The sequence below is a fragment of the Prionailurus bengalensis genome, chromosome E1, assembly GCF_016509475.1.
Source record: "Prionailurus bengalensis isolate Pbe53 chromosome E1, Fcat_Pben_1.1_paternal_pri, whole genome shotgun sequence".
Classification (NCBI taxonomy): Eukaryota; Metazoa; Chordata; class Mammalia; order Carnivora; family Felidae; genus Prionailurus; species Prionailurus bengalensis.
In genome coordinates this window covers 10,762,212-10,771,207 of record NC_057347.1, presented here as the reverse complement: position 1 = coordinate 10,771,207, position 8,996 = coordinate 10,762,212, and the positions used below count along the sequence as shown (strand labels likewise).

At 52.1% G+C, this 8,996-nt stretch overlaps 1 protein-coding gene across 4 annotated transcripts in view; it reads left to right on the top strand.

Moving 5' to 3' along the window:
• The first annotated feature begins 1,314 nt into the window (after positions 1-1,314).
• The window catches only part of EPN2 (epsin 2), an 86,305-nt gene continuing 78,623 nt past the window's right edge, over positions 1,315-8,996 (top strand). The window contains exon 1 of one of the 4 annotated variants that reach the window (XM_043583278.1): positions 1,315-1,510. The gene's annotated coding sequence lies outside the window, so the exon portion shown is untranslated. The remainder of the gene's footprint in view (positions 1,511-8,996) is intronic. The other 3 variants (XM_043583277.1, XM_043583275.1, XM_043583279.1) reach the window with 3 other exon arrangements.

Genomic DNA, 8,996 nt, shown 5'->3' with positions numbered 1-8,996 from the left:
GTCGGGACTTTTCAAAGGAAAAATGACCGGGTGAGTTTACCAATGTGTTAGTTTCTCTCTCCGACTTCCTCGTTGCTCTCCTGTCCTCTCCCTCCCCTCTCTCCCTCCCCTATCTTTTCTCTCCTTCCTTCTCTTTCAGTCTCTCTTTTCCCCTTTTCCTTTCACTCTTCTATTTTCCCTGAGAAGGGAAGTCTAGATCCCAGCTTGTAAGAACAGAAGGGATGTCTTTATCCACCCGGTTTCTTCACAGGGAGGAGGAATATAAGGCTCAAAGAAGTGCAGTGACTTTTGCCTAAGGTATCTTAGGAGAGCAGAATGGGACCCTGAGAACGGAGCTTGGCATAGTGTTGATGTCACCTGGGCCTCCTGGGAACAGGGATGGTGCTGTCCACAACCCAGCAAACCCTGAACCATACCCCGTACTCGGCGGTGAGGGGTTTCTGCTCACCCCACCCTGTCTGGAGTAGGTTAATGCCCTGAGGTCCCTGGCACCTCTGCAGGGTCTGCCTCTTCTCCAGCTTCGTCTTTGTTTCCCTTTGTTTGAGCCTTGCACAGAGCTTGGCACATAGCAGGTGCCTCACGGGCACTGGTTGAACCACATGGAAGGAGCGGTTCGGGCTGCTCTTTTGAGAGTTCCAGGCCGTGTGAGGGGGTGAGTGTGTGAATTCCTCACGTGAGGATGCCGGTGAGCCAAGGGATCCACCTTCTAGATCCCTTTGGCAGTCTAGCCAAGGCGATGCACCCCTTTCTCGGAATGATTTTTGAGTGTGTTTTATTGAAGTATTAACACACATACGGAAAAGTGCACACGTCTAACGTGTACGTCGGTAAATTTCCACAAAGTGAACGCACTTGTGACCCTAGCACCAAGCTCAAGAAACCGAAAGTGACCGGTGCCCCAGTAGCCCCTGGCGCCCTCCAGGCTCCACCTCCTGAGAGAAGCCCCTATAGGAACAATGTTTTCAAGTGCATACTGCGAGGGACAGAAGGGAATTTCACGTCCGATGAGGGCTCGGGGTGCGTGCCTGAGGCTGGTGAGATGCTTGTGGAGTATGGGGTGTGGGGGGACTGGGTGGGGGGGGGATCTCAGGGAAGGTTGCCGAGCGCGTGGGTTCGGGTATGAGTTCGCCAGGGCTTGTAGGCGGTTGGGGGGGGTCGTCGAGACGCGTGTGTGGGACTTGGGGGAGGTCTGGGGGATTCGGGCGTAAGCCCCGGGCGCTGCAGGAGGGCCGGGCGTTCCGCTAGGGGTCGCGGGTCTGTCGGGGGAGGGGGAGAGGTCGCGGAGGCGGGGCCTCGGGGCGGGGGCGGGGCCTCGGGGCGGGGCCGGCGGGCGCGCGCACGCAGCCGGCGCGCCCCCTCCCGGCCGCCATGTTGGCTGGTGTGTGGGTGTCAAACGGAGCTGGACGCGGCGGCGGCTGCGGCGGCGGCTCCGCGGGCTCCGGTCGCTCCCGCCTCCTCAGCGCTGGCGGCGGCCGCAGCCGCGCACCCGGGCGGGCTCGGAGGAGCGGAGGTGAGCGGGGCCCACGCGCCTCGGGGGGCGGGAGCGGGGCCCCAGGGCGCGGACCCTCCCCTCCCTAGGGCGCGGACGCCCTCGCACAGCGGCTCCCCTCCAGCCCGCCCCCCAGAGCATGCACCCCAGCTGCCCCAGCTGGGTCCCTGCCTCGGGTGGGACCCTTTTCTTTCCAGCCAGGCCCGTCCCCACGGGCTGGGGCATGGCCCCCCTCTCCACCTGGATCCCTCTTTCCGCTGCAAAGACCCCCCCCCCCCACCCCGTTTCCCTATCGGGGAGCTTTTGCTTTTATATTCTCTGAGTCTGAGGCTCCTCTTACTCCCACCCCAGATCTAGGAGCCCTCTCCGGGCCCCCATCCTCTTGCCTTTCGGCTTGGAACCACCCCGCCCCTCCTCCCCAGATCACTTTCCTCCCCACCTCGGGCCAGGCACCCCTTTCCTCCCTCCCGCCCCCGTGCACAGCCCAGCCCCCGTTTCCTCCAGGAATCGGGGGGGGGGGGTCCCCGCTGTCCGGGATCCCATCCCGTCGCCCCTCTCCTTCGGGCTGGAGCGGGGCCCCTTTCCCTCCCCAGGGACCGGGTTCTCCCTCCCCACCCCCGACCCCCACAGCACAGCGGGGACGGGGGCGGCAGAGCCGGGCTCCAGCTGCCTTTTGTTCCGCGTGGGATGGCAGAGACCCCGCCCGGCGGTCCCGTTCGGCTGATCCGGGTGGGTTTATGGGTGCGTGGGGGCCGGCCTCTTCAAGGAGACCCTCTCTCTGCCCGTGGGGCGGCTCCCCCTGAGCAGAGCGTGTTGGGAGAGGCTGGCCCTTCCTAGAGGAGTCTGTGCCAACAGGTTTTTGTTTGCGACCTGAAGTTGGCCCAGTGGCTTTGCGGGGGGGCGGGGGAGAGTGGGGACAGCTTGTTGTCCCCTGAAACCCCAGAAGGGGCCCGTGAAAGCCCATTCCTCCGCCCTGGGACATCGGCCGGGGGTCCCTTCGCTGTTTCGTCCTGGGGATGCATCTGAAATCTGTGCTTTAAGAGAGGACGGGGCCTGACCATCATTGGGGTTCAGATGGGGGAAACTGAGGTCCAGAGATGTAGTGATTTGCTCAAGGTCATGCACTGGTACCGTGTCACCGCCAGAACTAGAAGGTTGGTCTCCGGGGCTTGCTTTCCGGGACATTTTAGAATTTTTTTTTTTTTTTTTTTTTTTAGAGAGACGTTCAGGATATTATCCTCCTCCCCCTCCCCCCCCCTTTTTTTTTTGATTTTTTTTTTTCAACGTTTATTTATTTTTGGGACAGAGAGAGACAGAGCATGAACGGGGGAGGGGCAGAGAGAAAGGGAGACACAGAATCGGAAACAGGCTCCAGGCTCTGAGCCATCAGCCCAGAGCCCGACGCGGGGCTTGAACTCCCGGACCGCGAGATCGTGACCTGAGCTGAAGTCTGACGCTTAACCGACTCTGCCACCCAGGCGCCCCTCCCCCTTTTATTTTTAACATTCACACAAGATAACAGGCACGAAAAGATGTGAAGTATGAGTTCTTGCTTTCCACCTCCAGAAAATGCCCTGTGAAAGAAGAGATTGCAACAGGAGGTTAAAGGGATAGAAAAAGGTGAATTTTAATTACTCTCCCCCCCACCCCAATTACGTAAGATAATGAAGATTTGGCCGAAAACACGTGCATCTTGTAGCCCTAGATACCAGATGATAGGTGCTGGCAATGTCAGATACTGAACCCTGCACAGCAGTGATTGAGTTTGCACTGATAATTAAGTTTTCGTCTGTATTTAAATGAACATCAGGAGGGACTACAGTTTGTTTCCAAATTGTTCTTGTGCCAATGAGTGTATTTGGGGTAAGTGATGGTGTTGGGGAAGCCATCAAGATCTGATCTTTTATGTATCTGCATTTTCCCTTTCATATTTTAAAGCTTACTAGTTTCTTTAGTTCTCATATTCGGTTAGTCATGTTACCCGTCGCACTGGGCTTTTCTTTTGTAAGCGCTGAATGAGATACCGGCTAGTAGAGTTGGGTAAAGTGCAAATTGTTGTGAGACATGATTCACGATTGTTTCCCCGCAAGGTCCTGGAACAGGAGCAAGTTTGGATTGTCCTGTGGGATGTACTGATCTCTCCTGGTTTCCACCGGCTTTTTGCCTCCTTGAACCTTGAGTTTGGCAGATGGGGAGTTCGGTGGAGAACTCTTCTCCCAGCAAGATGTGCCGTACCAAACACCCGTGGTGCATGTGAAGAAATGTAAAACTTTCAAATGAGGATACCTCGTTAGGTATATGCAGCCTTGGAAATGACCCATCCCTTGTAAAAAAGCCTTTGCAGAAATACAGTGGATGCCTCTTAATGTAACTGCCTTCCATGATAAGGTGTGGATTGCCTGAGACTTGGGATTCTGGTAGGAATCCTACAAGAGTAGATGCGTTTTTAGGGCTTTGATTTGTTTTAATGGCTGGGCTCTTGCTGAACTTAAAGAGTGGGCTTTTTATTCATTTCTTTTTGAAGATTTTATTAGGAAGAGGGCATCTTCCAGTTCTTTGTGGACTAAAGTGCCAAGAAATTTTCATGCAGGAGTTGTCCTTTTCATCCTCTTGGGAAGCGCATTAAAGTTGTTAAAGCTTCTTGGCAGTTGGTCTTACTGTTGTTCCCCAGAACCTTCCTGTCAGAGTGATGGGGCCCGGATGACTGCGGTGGTTGTCGCTTTATGGCATGAGTACCTGGTGACCCTGAGCCTTGGAGAAATGACAGGGCTTGCATTTGGGGAACTTGAGGTTGGGGAGGATATGAGAATTTTCTAGTTCTACCCCCCTGTTTGTCTGCTGGGCTTTCTATTCATGTGTTCAGTGTAAACAGACCTCTTCTGTCAGGCCTTTGCCGGCCACCTCCACCAGTGTTTGGGTCCCTCAAACCCTTCTCTTCAAGCCTCACCACCCCAAACAGCCTTTCGGGGCACTTAGTCACGTTGGCTCAGTATCGGGCTTTTGCGGCACTGTGACATCTTTGAGGCCAGCGACCGCCCTCCCAGTCTTTGCTTACTTCTCCAGTACCCAGCTCAGGCTCTGACACATGGTAGGTGCTCAGAACAGGTCTAGGATGTGAATAACTCCTGGGGGCAGAGGAACGAAGTTTGATTGGTCCCCTGCTACAGGCTCCACTATTTCGCCTTGCTCTTGCAAAAACCACTACTGTCGGTCCCGCAGTCATCTGTCATATGGGTGTGTCACGTCACATGGCACATGGGCGTCTTCAGCCACATGCGTGTTATCCCCCACCTGCAGTTGTGAGAACTGAGACCCAGGTGCTGAAGTCATGTGCTCAAGGCCACACAGCCACTAAGTGATGGGGCTGGGATTCCAGCGGGTTTGTTGGGGTTCCAAAATACTCTTATGCCTTTTGCCTCACTGGAGAAACCAAGTCTCAGACGAAGAGACTTGTATGAAGCCCTCCTGCAAGTTGGCAAGGGACTGAGTGATGTCATTAAAGTCGTCGAGGGTGGGAGAGAGCACATTTTGTTTGGCCTTGTGAAACGACTATGGCCATCGGTTGAGTTTTTGAACATTGACAAGCTTTCTGATAACTTCGTCGATGGTATTTTCCTTGGTCTGAAGGGGTCTAAAAATAGAAACTTGGGAAAACAGATACAGTGAAATAAGTGTACGTGCCGTTGAGTGAGTGTATCCCGTCCATCTATGGACTTGTTTGGTTCCATCTATTTTTACTGTCAGATGGTTAAGTTTTTCATGTCTTGAAATGCAAAGTTGTTTCAGCAGACTTTGTTTTTTTTTTTTTTTAATGTCATTTCATTTTGTCTTCACATCGACCTATGACACAGGGATCACCACCCATCTGTGAGTGGAAAAATGGAGGCCCAGAGATGTTAGGTAACCTGTGAGGAATTCGCACAGCCAGCAGCCAAACCAGGGTCTGTGTGATTCCCAAACCTGGGTACCTCCTCCTTCACCAGCTCCTGTATAAAGCCCCTCAGTGTTACGTGTGCTCATTTAATTTATTATATAGGATAAGCCTGTGATCTGAAAATCACCACCGAGTTTCTGTAGAAAGTTGGAAATTGTGAATGAGATTTCTTTTTCCCTGACCTTAGGATCAATGAAACCACTGTAAGTTGAATGGCAAGAGTTTAATGAACCAATTGAACTGACGGACGCTAGATTTAGGGTTAGATTAAAAAAAAAGAAAGAAAGAAAGAAAGAAAGAAAGAAAGAAAGAAAGAAAGAAAAGAGGCTTGCCTCCTTTGAACCAGATCTGCAACATTGTTAAAATGTTCCGTGTCCATGCATTGGATTCTTTGTGGTGACTCATTCCCAGCATCCCCAGGTACTGGAACCTGCTTTGTGCCCGGGCACAGAAAAGCCTTCCTGTGGGTGTCAAGGCTGCATTCTCAAGCGTTCTGGAGACAGAACAGGTAACTTCTCTTTCTGTTCAAAGCAGTGCCAGGAAGTGGGTGCACAGAGGGCTGTGCAGAGGACTCCCCCCCTCCGCCTTCCCTTCGTGGCAACCCCGCTGATAAATGGAGCAGGGAGAAGCAGGCTCGTCCTGAGGGATGGCCGACCATCTAGGGCTGATGCATGATGTGGGTTTAAAAGCATCTATAATTAATCAGTTCTGAGTGCACGCTCCATCCTTCCTCTTTCCCACCCCTCTTAAGCTAATGTCATCGTCGCATCCTGGTGGCTCGGTAGCTGAGAGCACCACATGGTCCAGACAGTTTGGCTACAAAGTCCGTGTGAGAAATAGCTGTGGAATCAGACGTGGGTACAAATTGGTCTCCTGGCTGGGTGGCGTTGAGCACTGTACTCACGGAGCTTCATCTTCTGCATCTCTGAAGTGGGGCTAATAGTAACCATCTTGCAGAACAGACCAATGCTTCTCAGACTCCAAGCGTGCTTTGGAATCACCCCGTGGCCCATTAGACAGGTTGCCGGGCTCCGCCCCAGAGTGTCTGATTCAGTAGGTCTGAGGTGAGGCCTGAGACGGTGCATTTTCAGCCAGTTTCCAGGTGTTCCTGATGCGCCTGGTCCAGGAACCAGGTTCGGGAACCCTGGCCCAGAGGACCGAATAGGAAGGCGTGTGAAGGTGTCAGCACTGGGCGACTGTGCTGAGGGCGCTCATACTCAACCGTGGTTTTCTGCCTCTGAAATGCTTCTGGATTGTTCGGAAGATGATGGCATGACACTTGGGAAGGGACTTTGGTTTGTCAGATGTTTTCGCTTCGTTCTTATGTGATGATAACTTGGACCGTGGTCACAGGCATCATCACTATGGGAGTTAGTTGGGATGTTTTCCTTAATGAAGGGAATGTAAGACATCAGTGCCCTTCAAAGAGGCACTAAATCTAGGATTCTGTTAGAAAAGCCGGTTCATCATTCCCACACATCAAACAAGATGTTCACTGTCAAGGCTTTTTAGAAATGCAGCTGAGAAAGGGCAGGGCACCAGACAGACTCCCACGGGGCCATTAGGGATGGCCACTGGTATTAATGGAAGTCACTCCTCCTCCTTCCCCATGGTTCAGATTGATTTAATATTCTTTGGTGTTTAGGGTTTGGGGGGAAAAATTCATTTTCCACCAATAGTAATTATCGTCTTGTCCATCAAAACCAAACATGGTCTGTGTGAGTGTGTGTGTATGAGAGAGAAAGAGAGAGAGAGAGAGAGAGAGCGCCCTAATGGTTTTCTAATGTCTCCTGTGTGCCAGGCCCTATGCTACTCCATCTACGTACAATATTTAATTTCATTCTGTTCCTCCAAGGCCTGTCACGATTTCCCTTTTTGCATATGCAAAAACTAAGGCTCAGAGGTTCAGCACCCTGCCCCAGGCCACACAGCCAGTAAGTACCCCACCTAGTTTTTGCTGCCACCTGTGTCAGATTCAAAACCACATTATTTTCACTGCCTCACTCTGTAGCCATGCCAGGTGCTCCCATTGCTTTGCTAAACCCTCGTAGCAACCCTGGGAAGTACACGTTTCACAGATGAGTAGACCAGCTGGGGGGGGGGGGGGGGTCAGGCTGGTTCATGTGTACCCACCCAGCCCCATACCTGTCTGGTTTTGGAGCCTCATGAAGCTGTTTCTGTGGCAAGACCTCACCTCCCTGTCCAGGGCCACAGAAGTAAATTCTAAGACATACATCTGCCTGGATGCTTACAGCGGGGGCCTGGGAGGACCCCAGCTGGGTTGGCTGGGAGGAAGTCTGTGTGGGCTGGTAAAGGTTTTTGTGTTTGCAAAACTGTGTTAAAATAATTGCCCAAATTGCTCTGAGGAAAGGGCTCATTTCTTTTTTACTCTGTAATCCTGAAGCTCTGCACATTGGTTCTGTAAACATGACACATGAGAATTAACGACTAAAAAAAAAAAAATCCTCTGGTTAATGCTGTTGTTAAAACGTGATCAAGTTCACGCAGAGGAACTTGTTAGTCTTAAACAGTTATGTAAATAAAAATATAAAGTGTCTCCTTCCTCAGTAGGCAATTAACATATGACGTGTAGCAAATGGGTCATTTTTCTGGTCTTAACAGTGTATGTGGAGGTTGGGGTGTGATCACTTTCCCAAGGTTTAAAAATTGCCTGCAGCTCCCAAGCCAAGGAGTGGTAAACAGCTATGTGTCAGTACCTGCCCTGCACTCTTGGGAGGCCCTGGAGGTTTGGACTCAAATTTGTTGTTCTGTAAACGCTTTCAGGCCGAGGTGAATAAATCATCAGAGCTGGAAGTTGGTTCTGCAGAGTCCGCCCCGGGCCCGTCCTTCCTCCCTCCTCAGAAAAGTCATAGCAGTGGAGGAATACTGACAGGCTAAAAAATCACATATTTACTTGAAAGTGACTTCTCCGCGAGTGCCTGGTGATATCCAGTGCTGTCCTGGGGTATAATGACTGTACCTGGGATCCCAACGTTTGGGAAACACATGATGAGGGGAATAGCTTTTATGTCACTTCATGAGAGGCAGTTCAGCTGATGCAAAAGCATGAGGATCAAACCGAGGACCATTCTATGACATTAGGGCAGAATATTTGAGGTCACCGTCGACCTGGAAAATCTGCGACATGTGGTCTCTTGTCAAGATGATGCGCGTCGGGGAAATGCCATGTGTCTTGCCACCGATCGAGAAGACAGTTAGTATTTGTGAGACAATAGAAGCTGGTGGTTTGCTAAGCTGTGATTTTGATTCTTTGTTAGGACATCAAGAATGCAGAAAAATCTAGAAGAGTCAGGGAAGATGTCAGGGAGAAGGTAGGATTTGAGGTAGACCTCAAAGGACAGGGACCAGTATCTGGGTATAGAGGACAGATGGGAAGGCCTTTCAGGTCGAGGGAACATCAGGGGGCGAAGCTTGGGGTGGGCGTGGGCTGGGGCCTGTGTGTGGGGTGCGCGTGGCACCCCGTGTACACAGAAGCAGCTCTGCCCGGGGGATGCTGGGAACAGTGAGGACAGAGGCGGCCCGATGGCCACTGGCTCTGATGGGGCAGCGGCC